Raw genomic sequence first — 15,395 nt, 5'->3', positions numbered from 1 at the left:
CTGAGACAGTGGATTTTTGAGACCAATCTGAGCCGCCTTGGCTATCTCGGTGGATTTGAGCTTACTGAAGAGCTCATCATAAGTCAACGTGTCGTAACTTGGAGACTCTTCAATGCTCGAGATCTTCATTTCCCATATGCTACGGTCAAGAGCATAAAGAAGCTTGATCGTTATGTCGTGGTTATAATAGGGCAAAACACCAGTTGATCGAAGATTGCTAACAATCCCATCAAAACAAGCAAACATCGCATCCAAAGACTCTTCGGAGCTTTACAACAAATATTTGGTATTCTTAGTTGTATGTGCTTTGTCATTTGGCCTTAATCTGATTAGTACATTTATGAAAGACACTCAGAGTATTTCAGATCTCTCAGGTAGTACGGAGGTGCTGGACCCTGTCAAACTCATTCCAGACTCAGGCTAGTGAACAAAATATTTCTGACCTTATTGTTGGTCTCATACTGTTTGATTTGAACCTGAGTTATGCGAGCAGCAGGGATCTCGTAGTTGGAATCAACTACTTCCTATATTGCACTTCCTTGGCTTAGAAGATAAGCCTCCATACACACCTTTCAATACGAAAAATCGCGACCATCAAACATCAAAATCTTCCCACTTCTCTCTATGTCGCTTACAGATCATAAAGCTGGTTAAGCTCAATAAGTGATTAAACCGGCTCTGATACCAATTGTAGGAATGAGATTGATGACTAGAGGGGGTGAATAGACGCCTCAATAAATTTCTTGCAAAATCGATGGCCTTCTCCTATTTGGATCACCCAACGCACCTCAAAACTCAGGCGAAAGAAAAAAATCAAGAGAAGTTTTAACAAGAGAAAATTGAGGCAATACAACACCACGGATGGTATATGAACCATAGGTACCATTTAAGATCAATTTATGTGTCTTAGCACTCAAAATATCACAACTAGCAAAGAAACAAGAAAAGATGAACACCAAGCAACAAAACTCTTTAAATTGATTGTCTAGAGGCAAAGTAATTAAAGACCCCATCACATAAGTGTGTGTATATGAATTTTATGCCTCTAGCAACTAGAAGAATAATCTCACAAGGTGATAAAATTTCAGCCTAAAAACAAAAACAAAAATCAAAATCGGAAAGGAAAAACTTGCACACAAGGCAAGGGAACCAAGAGAGCGAAACTAGAAGGAAGGAAATTCAAGAATATGAAAAAAATAAACTTCATTACTCAAAGAGATCAGCTCTATTTTAGGCGGATTACAAAGATTTTTGTCTCAAAACTATCACCTATTACATAAGCTAAGCACTTGTCCTCCTCTCCACTAAAACCCTAGTACAATGCTCTCATATGGGTGGCATAATGGGCTCAAATGGCTAGTTTACCATCTACTATAGCCCTACCTTTCTATTTATAGGCCTCCTAGCTTTTTCTAAAATACTCATCTCATGTAGTACACTTCTACCTACCATCGAGGGTATTTTAGTCTATTTTCTTCTCCATTCATCCGATGGTTATGGCATCCTTCCGACTTAGCTTCACCTCAACGCAAGATTCACGATGGTGTCACGTACTCCTCTAGTCTTACCATAGTTTTGAGGCCAAATCGTGAAACCCTAGTACGCTTCTCAAAGCGTAACTAGCCGTCACTTACTTTCACCTGAAGCTAGCACTCCGATGATGACGTGTGTCCTCCGTCTTGCGATCTTGACCACCGGCAAGTCTCTCACGCTTCTGATCCCTCAGGCCATCTTGTCACTTGTAACGGCATCCCCTTCGCTTGACTTTATCAACACGCCATCTTCATCCTCTGTTTCATGTTTTGCTTGACCTTCATATGTACAGTTAGAGTCACCCTTGATTCCGTCCGGCCCTCTTTGATCATCCGGCACCAAGCACCCGCTTAGCCTCGATCACTTGTCATCAATTGTCAAGTTGCATCCATCACCTGCACACCTTGAAACAAGCAAACACATTTCTCACAATCCAAAACATCTACAGGTTAGCATTAAACTAAAAACTTCAACTCAGAGTACATCCTGCAAAAAATATAAACACCGGATATTCCGGTGTGTTATGCTCCCGAGCACCAGACCATCCGGTGAGTGTAACACTATTTGTTCTAGGAAAATTTGCTCTCTCCAAGAAAAGGTTCGGTGAAAGCTTTCGGTGATCTCATGTCCATCATCGGATAATCCGGTGTGTGCTAATCCACCGAACCACCCTTCTGCAACCTCTCTGTAATAAAAGGTCTGGTGCATTCTCCATTGTTCACAATCTCAGTACCGGACTATCCAGCGTACATAATCAAACTTGGCGCCAAAAATCTCCTCTCTGCAGAAAATACTCCGACGTTCTCAAAATCCATCACCGGACCATCCGGTGTTTGCTTTCATTTTTGCTTCAGCACTGAAAATGCTTCGGTGATACCCTCCGATGTAGCCACCACACTCACAGGACCTTCCGGTGCATTAATCTTCAATTTCACCCAAAAAATTGCTCTCTGCAAGAAATAGTCCGGCGAGTATACACTGCTCACACCAGAACTTCCAGTGAACACTGAACTTCTGGTGTGTGTAACTTTTGTGCATACAGAGAAGAATTCGTCAATTTCACACACCGCTAACTCGAGTTAGACATGAATAAGAACAAGCATCAACAAACACATGCTAACCAAGTTCAAGACACATCAACTATTGTCAATACCTCATCACATGCAAACCAAGACACTTCTCCACTTGGTTTCTCAAGAGATGGGGAGCGGAGATGAGGTGACCATGGGAGAAGAGATGAGGAGACGGGGATGACACATGGCCACACGGGTTGCTCGGGAGACAGTGCGGTAGCTTGAAGTTCGGCGCGGAGGACGAGTTGAAGCTCGATGTGGAGAGCGAAACGATATGGCTATGGCTCGAAGCTCAGGGGACAACGAGGTGGCTATGGTTGGGCAAACAACGAGGACGTGTTGAAGCCGGGCACAAGGAATAGAGGTAGCCGCTGTGGATACCAAAGCCTTCATAGATCCTATTGAGCTTTTCTCTACTGGATACCATTGGCAGAGTGTCACAACATTCCATCTTTCCTGTACTTATCGGAATACCACCACAACAATTCAGAGTCCCTTGGGTTCATGAACAAATGTTGCAAGTGAGGAATTACGAGCATATACCACATCACCTTAGTGGGAGTTCTTTTCTTTAGCACCACACAATCATTAGATTCATCATTTTTCTTGTATTGAGATGCTTTGCACACTGAGCATACCACCATGTCTACCTATTCTTATTATAGAGGATACAATGGTTTGAAGTTGCGTGTATTCTTTACACATCTAATCCTAATGGATAAATAATCTTCTTTGCTCTATATATGTTAGTGGGCAACACACTACACCATCTCTTCATATGTTGGAACTTTAAAAGTTATTTGGAATTATTCTAAAATATAATGGACAAAGCCCATATATTGTAATATATTAGCATCTACCACGAATCGATGTTGCCCAGCTCCTCTACGGTTGCAGCCAGTGTCCACACATAGAGAGCATCATCGTAGCACAGGTACCCTCGTTTCGGCGGCAGGGGCACCGACTTGCAAGCCAAGAGGACCAGTTCGTAGCCGCCGCCACCATAGGGCACGTGGAGAGGCCTAAGCGTGTAAGTGACCGAGAACTCCTTTGGAAGATAGGGGATCATGGAGAGCGACGCAGCGATGGCATCATAGACCAGGTAGTATTGGAACTCGCGATGGTTCCTGAGGCAGAAGAGCACAGTGAGGAAGATGAAGTGCCCGTTCGTGGCCTCGACGTAGGCCTCGGCATAGAACCCTTGGTCCTTGTCGATCTGGATGCACTACTACAGAACTGGGCTTATATGCCGGCTCACCACTGTCAGTTCCTTATGGGCCAACAGTGATGGGACATCACTGCCGGTTCGTAAGCCACGCGGGAAGAACCAGTCATCGTAGCTTATGAACCGGCAGTGATAAGGGGAATCACTACCAGCCAATGGCTTGAGCTGGCAGTGATGCCCAGTCGCCTAATCACTACCGCCTTAAGCTATCGACTCGCAGTGATAGCTAGACATCACCGCGAGCTGGTGGGATGAGTGAGCAATGATGTGTACAGTATAAAACAGTGGCCCTCCCCCAAGCCCAAGAATAGTACCGTCCTCGGCGAACTTCGTCGCCCTCACGAACGCATCACTGCTTCTGATACCTCTCCGTCCAATTCCATTACTTAGTGAGCTTCACAGTACCATACCGAATCTTTTGCGTGTGCTAGTTTGATCGTAGCCCGTCATCGGTCCAGTGCTCCGCCGGTCGCCACCGTAAGATCGCCCACCTCGCCAACGAGCTTCGGACCATGAGCTGCCTCTGCCCGAGACGAACGCACAATGAGCTTCACTGCGGTGCAGGGAACCTCGCCGCTCCCTTCCCTTCCACTCTCTCCCTCTGCAGCGCGCCACCACCGTCGGCCTAGCTCCACCGCCCGTTATGCTCACTGTCGGCCGTGCTTGCCACAGTACATGCCGCCGCTGACCCCTCAAATGAGTTCACCACAGTGCATTGAGCATTTTGGTACCCCTCCCAGACCAAGCTCCACCACCGTTTGCTGCCGACAACCGGTCAAAGTTGGAAAATCTAGAAAACACCAAAAGAAATATTAGTTGTATTGATAAATTGGCTAAAATAATCTATAATTTGTATAAAAAAAATCTAGAGCTCAAAAAAATATGAACCCAAGTTTGCTAGTTTTGTTTTATCATGATCTACATGGTCAAAATACATGCATGCATGAAATATCCACTGAAATACATCTATTTCATTAAATATGCTATAACTTGTTAATCCATAATTAAATCTTGAAATATCCAAAATTGGTCAATCCAACTTTATTAATCTTATTTTGTCATGCTCTGTATATGAAAAAAATATTTCAAGCATGAAATGCTTGTTTAGAACTAATTCTTTGTTAATCTTGATTAAGCCTTTTAAACTTGATTAATTTCTACATAAATTAATAAAAATCATAAAATGTGGAACTAATTTTTTTAGGTCTTCTCTATATATACCTTACACAGTAAAATATCTTTTGTCATGTTGAGTACTTTCCTCATGTGAGTTTGTTTGAACTACCTCATATGATTTTGGATTTAAAAACAACAAGCATGTAATTTGGTTAATTAAGTGGGTAAATGAACTCCAATTCATATTATTCTTCCTCTACTGCATTCATAACCTCATGCACTACATATCTACCATATTTCATATTGTTTGGATCACATCTCATGACATTTTATTCTTCTCATTTTAATGCACTTTATCGCTCTTTAGAGAACGATGCCACGAGGTGTCATGAGGTTGATATTGAGAGTGAATGTGCTGTTTAATTTTGATAAGTTATTACTATATATATATCATATATATAAGGGTTGAATAATAAAGAAAATTTCTAGGATGACACCAACAAAAACTCATCAGATATGGCTAACAAGGAGGAGCGCCACATGATTTTTCAAGGAAAAAGAAAGATTATCAGATTGGAGAATATCGTTGACGAGGAAGACTATAATCAATTTGATACGCTACCTCCTTTCAGAGAGGATATCGACCTAAGTCCCATAGAAGACACCAACGAACCTCCATATACACGTCGTGATCATAATGAAAGGCGAATTGTTAAGACAAAGTAGCTAAATTGTATTAATTACTATATATGAATTTATTTTAGATGCAATTATACCTTACTTATGTTATGGAAGCTTCAATTGGTAGCTTATGGTGGAAGATGTCTTTATTATTGAGCATATTGATTTTTTATTTTTAATTAATTAGCAATAGCACAAGCACTATTTCTATGTATTACTATTTTTGATTTTTTTATGAATTAGCAATAGCACTAGCATATTGCTATTTTCATATTACATTATTTATATTAGTTATAGTTATGAGCGTATTTTTTTTAAATTTTAATGATTTAAAATATTTATTGATGAAATTAAGAGCCAGCCCCGATATAGAAACTTAGGTACGAACATATTTATTTTAAGTTTTTATTGAATTAGAAAATTGAATAAACTACATATCGGTGCTAGACCCTGTAAACTACACATTGGTGCTAGAAACATTACCATCAAGGTGACTTCTGGCGTGGCTTATCCCTGCGGCTCCCATAAACATTTTCATTGATGTCCGATACCGGAGGGCTACGTCATGGTCGAAGTAGATGAGGTAGTTGACTAGTACCATCATGTTGAGATGGACTACCCCGCAAAGTAGGGGGTGAGCACTATAGGATAGAACGAGCACATATTCATCACATGAGAGAAGCCCTACATAGTGTTTTCACCAGGGACATATACCGAGAACCTTTACTCTTCGTGACACCCCGGACCACCATCGTCTCGAAGATCTCCCTCTCCTCAGCCATCTCTTAGAAGAAGTCCACCTCTGCAGCCATTGTCTCGAAGAAGCCGTGGTATAAGTGCACCTACTGTCAGTGCACCTTGTCCAGAGGATCTTATTGTGGCCTTCGACCATTTTTTGGAGTTTGTACCATTGGATAAGGCCTTTCAACGATAATGCGAAGGAAGAGAAAGAAGCAGCGTCCCATAAGCGTGCCTAGGAGGAGGAGGATGAGAGATTGGCCCGTCAGCTGTACATTGCGGAGGAGCAGGAAGCAGTGCCCCGTAAGCATGCCTAGGAGGAGGAGGATGAGAGGGTGGCCTGTCAATGTGTTGTGGTTGAGCATGAGAGGGTGGCCCATCAATGCGTTGCGGAGGAGGCCGGCTCAAACCATAGTAGCGTTCAGGCGTCCGACTTCGATGTCTTTGACATGTCACGCGAACCTGGAGCATAGTCGATGTTGTGGTTGATCAGGTGTGGTCGGGTACTTCACTCCACCACCATCGGCCCCTCGGTGTCCCCAGACATACACACGCCATCAGCCGTCTGTGTGGAGACACGATCCTCATCGTTGGAAAGGTAGAGGGATATGCTCAACTCAATCGACTTTTTGTGGGGTGACCTGTAAGAACTATTATGTATATATGTGTTTATCGATGCCCAGCATCTTTATTGTATGATATGAATTATTATGTATTAATGAATGCATCTTTATTATTAATTCACATTAAATATATATCTCATTGTATGCATGTATTAAGAGGGACAAAGATGGAGAGATCGAGGAGAGAGAGAGGGAGGAGAGGGGAGGGAGGCCAAAGAGGCAAAACACTGCTGGCAGTGAAAACATCTGTTATTGCTGGTTCTCCACGCCGATAGTGATAGTCCCTGATTATCAATGCTTATTATCCACTAACAGCTCTAAAACCAGCTGTGAAGGTAATTTTGATGCCAACGATGATGAGTGGTTCGTCGATGTCCTTGTCAAACTCCGCTTGGATGCCTCGAAGCTCGTTGTTGTTTGCTTGGATGTACCTATAAGGCGGAGGTGAGATCCAGTGAGGCCGTCCAGCACCTTCTAGCCGTGCTCCCTGCAACCATATGCCTTCCTATTTAGGCACTCGACGATCGTCCACTCCTGTTGTAGCAGCACATGATAGTTTCAGTTATATGATGTTTAGCTAGAGCAATGCGAAGCCAGAAAATTTCAATAGCCTGGACAAAATGTTGACTACTAGTAGATGTTTATATTTTTTTTATCCCCTTGGTTGAGTTCATCATTTTTACAGTATTTTTGTTGAGGACAAAACAGAGAGGAGGAAATCTAAAAATCCTCACCTCTGCGCTGCAGTAGCTTGCAATGGCGCACCCGCTTTGCTTATGCAATTTTACCCCAGCATCTGCGATAGCGTTGGATGCAACGCCTTGATCCTCCACCACATCCACCATAAGCCTTACTATTGGTGAGCCACCTCGGTTGTCGGCTCACCGTAGAAGAGCCGACGCCGTCTCTCCGCACAATGGCATGGGCCCACCTCGTAGACTGGGAGCACCAGCACGGGCAAACAGCGGATCAACGGTGAGGGCCAGCTACAGGGATGGCACAAGACGACTAGGCCGCGTGGCCCCTCGATCCCCTCAACATGTCGCCCTCACCCCCTAGAGGCCTCGATCGGGACCTCATGACCCTCAAAGCTATGATATACGCCCTGGTCACTATCTGCCCTATACACCTTCATCTAGTTGGTGTTTGCTGATATGGAGGCCGAGCAAGACATCGAGTCCAATGGTCACATCGCTGCAGGCCCATGTTGTATGAATATCTAGAGTTTTTTTTATATTTTCTAACATAAATAATTAAATAAATACACATCGAATTGAAAGATTTACAAAAATAGGAGTCTATTGCCCTCTGGTGGTTAGGCTCTTACCATCCAGAGAGGACGGTAAGTAGTCCGCCTATGCCACCATGGCAATTCTGACCCTTACCGTACTCTCATAAACCCTTACAACCCCTCAAAGGGCAGTTAGCCCTAGTTAGCTCTCTGTGAATAGTGCTTGACGGCTCCAGTTTTTCTCGTATCTTCTCTGTTTAAAATAGTGGTCTTATGTTATCTAAAAGATCTTAGAATTTTTTTAAGTGTTTCATAATCCATGCTTAATCCATTTAATTGGATTCATAAAAAAACTATGTAAAATTTAAACTAAAATTCTCCAAATAAATAGTTATTTTTATAACTTCTAACAATTGTTAAGGTCTCAAATAAATTTCTAAAAATCTAGAAAAAATCACTAATATTCTTATATGTGATTGACCCATTTCTAAAGTTATTTCTAGTCCTAGGTTATATACTGAAAAAGTGAGTTTCTTTGTAATGCTATATTTTTCACCATCAATAAAAAATACATATAAATAGAGCATTACTAATAAAATCACTTTTTCACTATATAGTCTAGGGCTGAAAATAATTTTAGAAATTATTCCATAATATAAGAAGAATATTATTAATTTTAACCATATTTTTGAAAATTTATTTGAGACCCTAATAATTATTAGAAGTTATAAAAGTAGCTTTCTTGAGAATTTTAGTTAAAATTTTACATAGTATTTTTAGGTGAATCTAATTAAATTGAATTGCACATGGATTATTAAACCTGTACCAAAATGTTTAGAATTTTTGAAATAAATAGAAGACTACTATTTTGAACAAAGAAGATAGAAAGAGAAGATAGGAGGGAAATTAGAGCCACCGAGCACTTTGAGAGGATTATAAGGGTCTACCCGTCTCATAAGAGAGTGGTAAAAGGGTCAGTGCTGTCATGCTGGCATAGACGGATTGTTTATCACCCTCTCAGTGGGTGATAAGGGCTAAACATCCCACGAGAAGAGAATAGACATCTATTTTTACAAATCTTTATTTAATTATTTATATTAGAAAATATAAAATAAAATAACTCTGAATTTCTGTCCACTCATTCAACTATTTATATCTCTAGCAACAACGCAAACGGCCCAGTAGAAGCCACCAATGAATCGGGAGTGCTGACTTGCTGAAGGCCCATGTTGCGTGGAGTGCTGACTTTCTGAAGCTACAACCCAGGGTCGCCGGGCCCTGACTCCTCCTCTGCTGCTAGAGACCTGTAAACAAGACAAGAGTAGTAGTAATTCACAAATTCAGGAAGTATACATAAACCGGATAGTTTGATGAAGCAGTGTAGTAATAGAACTATATAACAACCTGACCAGCCGTAGGATTTCACTTCCTGCGTCATGTTGCAGGTAAGAACGAGCATCGTGAAGAAATTGAAGGCAAGATTGCAGGCTCAGTGTAACTGCAGTCATCGAGTCGTGCGGACCACCAGAGGCTCATGCTGTGCACGTCAAGGTAGCAGATGTAATCCTCCATGGACTCCTTCCCTCCTCTTGCGCAGGTTAGGCAGCAGGAGGCAGAGGGTACCATCCGACATCAGGACGGGGCACTCCGCCTCCGGAGTTCTCTCGCTCGTAACTCCTTGTCTTTCGTCCACTGCTTGTTAGACAGGTCCAGAGTCCACACGGTCACCCTTCACGTCGCCATGCTGTCTACGCCCAGTGGAGCGGTCGATGCAGACGAACCTGATGGAGCCCCCGACGCAGCGCATGGTCCGGTCACGGTTCAGAGGCCGTCGACGCAGCGCATGGACTCGCGCAGGAAACCAAACTCGTCCCGAGTCCTGACTCCGGTTCTCCTCTCCCGTTCGCCGCCACAGTCACACACGCAAGACGGGGTCTAGCCTCGCCGTCCGCGCCGCCCCCACCTCTCGCACTCTCACCGGTGAGCGCATGCGCAACCTCTTCCAACCCCAGATCTGAGCTTCTTCACTTCAGATGTGTGAGCTTTCATATGATTTTTTAGCATGCAGCCATGTACTAGGTACCACCCTTGATTCTTCTTTTGGAGAAACCAGGAATATCCATATAAGCTGTAGGACCAAAAATGATGATTAGAAAGGGTAGATAGACGATGATCTTACCAAATTCTTTCGAATTGGATAGTTTTCTCTTTCGTTTCATCCAACTCATCTTAAAAATTTAAACGAAAGCAAAATCTGAAGAAAAAACAAGTTACAATAAAGAATATAAAGAAAATCATAGCTCTCATGGTTGTATTTGAATCCCAGGTTCTAATATAACTCAATCCATTAGTCATCACCATAAAAATATTGTAACTTGAGAAAATAAATCTTCAAATTAAAGATAAGATCACTGGTAGAAGAGATTCTTCAAGTTGATGATTCAGAGACAAGAGAATTCAAGACATAATTATATATCAATGTATACGAATTTTATGCTTCTAGCAACAAGAAGAACAGTTCCTAATATGAAAATCTTTTAGTTCAACAACCGAAACAAAAACTCAAGAGAAAAGATAATAACTCGCAACAAAATAAAAGAGCCAATAGAAAGAAGCTAGATGGAGATAAACACAAGCATCAAAAGAAACAATCTCTTCATTTCTTGCGAAGAACAACCTTTATTTTAGTAGATTACAAGATATTTTTCTTAAAAAAATCTCTCACATATGACAAAGGCTACTCTCCTCTAAAATCTATCTCTCAAGACTCAAATAGCTGGCTCAAACCTTCCACACAGTCCTACCCATCTATTTATAGATCTAGATAGGTTAATTAACCCTTAAGCTTCCTTATTTTCATAATACTCATTTCATATAATGACTTTCTACCTACCATCAGGACATTTTAGTCAATTTTTCGCTTCATTTATCGAACGGTTGTGGCGCCTTCACGACTTAGTTTCACCTCAACGTAAGCTTCACTATGATGCCACGTGCACTCTATTCTTCCATAGTTTTGAGGCTAAACCGCGAAACCATCTTGCACGCTTCTCAAAGAGTGACTACTACCACTTGTTCTAACCCCAAGCAAGTATCCCGATATTGATACGTGTACTCCGTCATGCGATCTTAACTGCCCACAAGTCTCTCACATTCTCGATCCCTTAGACCACCTTGTCACTTGCACCGGCATCCCCTTCGTTTGATTTTGTTAACTCTCTATTTTCATCTATCTTCATATGCTTTGCTTGACCTCTATGTGTACACCTAGGATCCATCCAACCTCCTTGATTGATCGGCACCAAGCACCCTGCTTGGCCCGATCATCCCATCATCGGTCGCGAGTTGCATCTGTCACATGCACAACACGAGATAAACAAACACATATCTCCAACTCCATTATAGATTAGTCCATAATCAAAATTCTCAATCAATGCACATCTCAGAGAAACCGTGAACGCCAGATGATCCATCGTCCATACCCCCTAAGCATCGGACCATTCGACGTGTTCAACTCGCCAGACTGGCTATCTGGAATCCTCTCTGTAAGAAATAGTCTGGCGTACACAACTGCTCAACGTCGGACCATCCGGTGTGTTCATCTCCACCAGGCAATCTTTTTCCAATCTATCTACAACAAATGATCCGGTGTATTCTCCGGCGTTCGCATCTTTCATCATCGGACCATCGGACACATGTAGGTCCACTAGAGCCGATTTGCAACCTCTCTGCAAGAAATGCTCTGGTGTTCACTATGCCCATCGTCAGATCATTCGGCGTGTACTTTATTTTTTGCTTTTGAGTTGAAATACTCCATCATGTAGTCTTTCTAGGTGTCGGATCATCTGGCGTGTATAAAATTTTCAGCGCCGAATTATCTGGTGTGTACAATTTTGATGGACTCGGAGATAAAAACACCAACTCTATCTTCTCTACAATTTTAGTTAGTCATAATCATAATTACAGTACATAAACATACTTATGCAATCATATAAATCAACAAACTAAATCCATAACCTTATCAATTACTCGTCACATATAAACCATGTAACATTTCAACTCGTTTTCTCATAAGCATCATTCTGCTAGTACTTACGCATAATTTTATAATTTCATTTGCTAGTACTTGCGTATCATTCTGGTTTAAGTCTTACCGTTTGTTTATTAGATCAATAAAAGGGGTAGGTCTGCTTCCATCTTGTTTCCAAGAGGAAGCTTAAGTGGATAGGTCTGTATTGATCTACTCTATCTTTTTGTCCATCGTCTCGATAGTTTTGGTCAATGGTTTGCTGTAAGACAATATGCCCAAGCAACTGAGGGACAAAATAACTAAGGCAAATAATCTGCTTGTTCTAAATCATCTATCATCCAGATTTGAGGTTAACATTTTAAAGTTTTCTTTACTTACATAGAAATTATCTACTGTAGTATCACAAGATCCCAGATCAGGTTTATTTGATAGAGAAACAAAATTTTGAGTAGCTTGAACAGAAGATACAACACCAGCTTTTTCATCAGAGATTGCTCATGATTTGTGTTCGAATTTGGAATATCTGGAGATGTTGTTGTTCAGCGGTTGGAACATATCAGTATTGTTACTGTCTATTTGTGTTGGAACATAGCTGGTTACCAGCTTTATGTTGTTGTTCATTTGTTATTGCTGTAATTAGTATGCTGAAATTAGTATGAGAAAATTAGTGACGGCACTGAACCTTTGATTTTTGTTGGAACAACAACAAAAGGCACATTAGTATTCTCATACTAATCAACATATCTGTATTGTTCCTGTTCATTTCATTCTAGTTTGAGTAATCGGTTGCAAGAATGTTCGACGAGTGCGGGTTCGGATGTCAGTTTTTGACCGTTTACCATCTCGGATTCAAATCAGGCTAATGCTAACGGATTTTGGATCAGATATGGTTTTATTTCACTCATACCTGACCTGACCTATCACCATCCCTAATGCCAAAATTTTCTACGATACTCTCTCCAATAGCCAACAGCTAATATACCACAGTATGGTACCACCAATTAACCTTGGTAAAATCCCGCAAAAGAGAACCTTGGAAAAAGAGATGGCACAATCTCTCCAGAAAAGTATTAGCGTACTCGTCGAAAAAAAACATTAGCGTAAAATCAGAGAGTTGTTTTTTTCCCTTCTTAAAGAGGTAGGAGCTCTATCGATCGATTAGGAGGAGAATAAAAAGTTTTACTAAACAACTGCCCGAGGGTAAAGCATTCACGCTACAACAAAGAAAAAAAGCTACTACCTAAAAAGAGAGAGAGAGAGAGTGACTGCTTAATCTAACTCACCAAGAGCAAGGCTGGTCTTCTTTGATTGGTATATTCAATTACATGTTCGCCACATCACACTTGATTTTGTTTTCCCTTAAAAAACTCTTCTTGTTTTTCTCTTTCCAGATGTTTCACTTAGTGTAAATTATAAGGCTATTAAAATCACAACGACTCTCTTTTTGTGTCCCCTTAAAAATAACTTTTTTTTTATGTCGCGGTGGGTGAGGAAGGAATGAGGATAAGGAGGAGGACGGGTGAGGTCGGAAGGGCTGTGACTGAGGCTGGGTTGAGTAAAACGGTTCAGGAGCGCAAATTTAGTAGTCGGGCTACTTTCGTGTCGGACCGGCTCAAGCACGGTCTATTTTTTCGTGCCGGACTAACTCAAGCATGATCCATTTTTTTTGTCGGTCGGGCCGCTCATCGTGTTTTATACCAATGCCCGACCCGACCCAATAATCGTGCTGGACTGATCCGGTCCATCTGTTCTCGGGCCATGCCATGATTAGGCTAGACCGAACCGTACCGTGCTTGAGCTGAAAAAACACGCCCTAAAGTCCCAGCTCTAAATTGGCGGTCGGCCAGCTCACCGGCGGTAAGTCCTGCGACGCCTCGACCAAACGGCCAGCACCACTAGCACCAGTGCGAAATAGGGGTTCATCCAGGGTGTTACACACACAATGGAGACCACCGGAGCTACGCCGGCGGCAAGCTTGTGCAGCGGTGGCGCGACTGCTCCGTCGGTGACGACGAAGGCGGCTGTGAGAGAGAGAGAGAGAGAGAGAGAGAGAAGGGGCGCACGGGGCTCACCGGTTTGCGGAGGTGCTCACCAGAGGCTTAGCTAGCTCGGGGAGGCGTCGGAACCGAGAAATCGATGGCGGGGTGGTGGCCGGCGGAGTAGAGGAAGAAGGCGGCGCCCGCGGTCGATCTCGACCACGAGAAGGGGAATGGAGGATGGGAGCGGCGGATGGAGGTCACGGCGACCTTCTCCGGTGGATCAAGGCGGCAACAAGCAAGGAGGAGGGAGAGTTGTCGCTCTGTTTGGTTGAGAGAGAGAGAGAGAGCAGAGAGACGGAGGGAGGCGACGGAATCGACGGCCACGGCGCTAGGCAGAGGGAGGAGCGGCTCACGGCGTCAGATGGTGTTGGACGGCATCGGGGCGTGCGCAGGTGAGCTCGACCGCATGGCGGCGCTGTCCTGCGCTCGGTCGGGAGGAGGAAGAAAGAGAAAAATGAGAGAGACCGACAGTGGGTCCCGTGAGAATAGTGACCAGACTTCAATCTCTCCTCTCTCACTTTCTCTGTTTAATTGGGACCATCTAGAATGCTTAAACAACTATGCCGATTTTTCTGGTGATACTAGAATTCATAATGAATCTATTTTAATTGGTTTAACTCAAAAATCTAGATTCAATTTTGAAATAAAATTATTCTAAATTTACAGCTTTAAAACATTGCTTGAATTTTTTGGCTTCAAGTTAATTCCCTAGAAAATTTTACTAATATTCAAATTAATTAATGGAATAATTTCTTAAATTATTTTCAAACCTAAATTGTACAGTAACTTTTGTCTTTTAATTCATAGTGCATCAGTTGCCTTTTAATTCAACATTTTGAATCCAAATTCAAATGCATTCAAACAATTGCTCAAAAATTTAAATATAATGTTCCTGACGCTTGTACATGTGGAATGCCATGAAATGCATAAATTAGGCTGTGACAGTCTATATCTCACTAGGATGTTTTAGGGGTGGATCTCACCGGAACTCTCTCACCACTAGATCTAGGATCTACGGCTTGGACTTACATGTGACGATAATAGTAATAAAAATTAATGAGTAAAAAACTATAACTTTCTCACAATGTGCTCACATATCATCATTT

This window comes from Phragmites australis, chromosome 4 (genome assembly GCF_958298935.1).
Source record: "Phragmites australis chromosome 4, lpPhrAust1.1, whole genome shotgun sequence".
Taxonomy (NCBI): Eukaryota; Viridiplantae; Streptophyta; class Magnoliopsida; order Poales; family Poaceae; genus Phragmites; species Phragmites australis.
Note: the sequence above shows the minus strand (reverse complement) of the source record.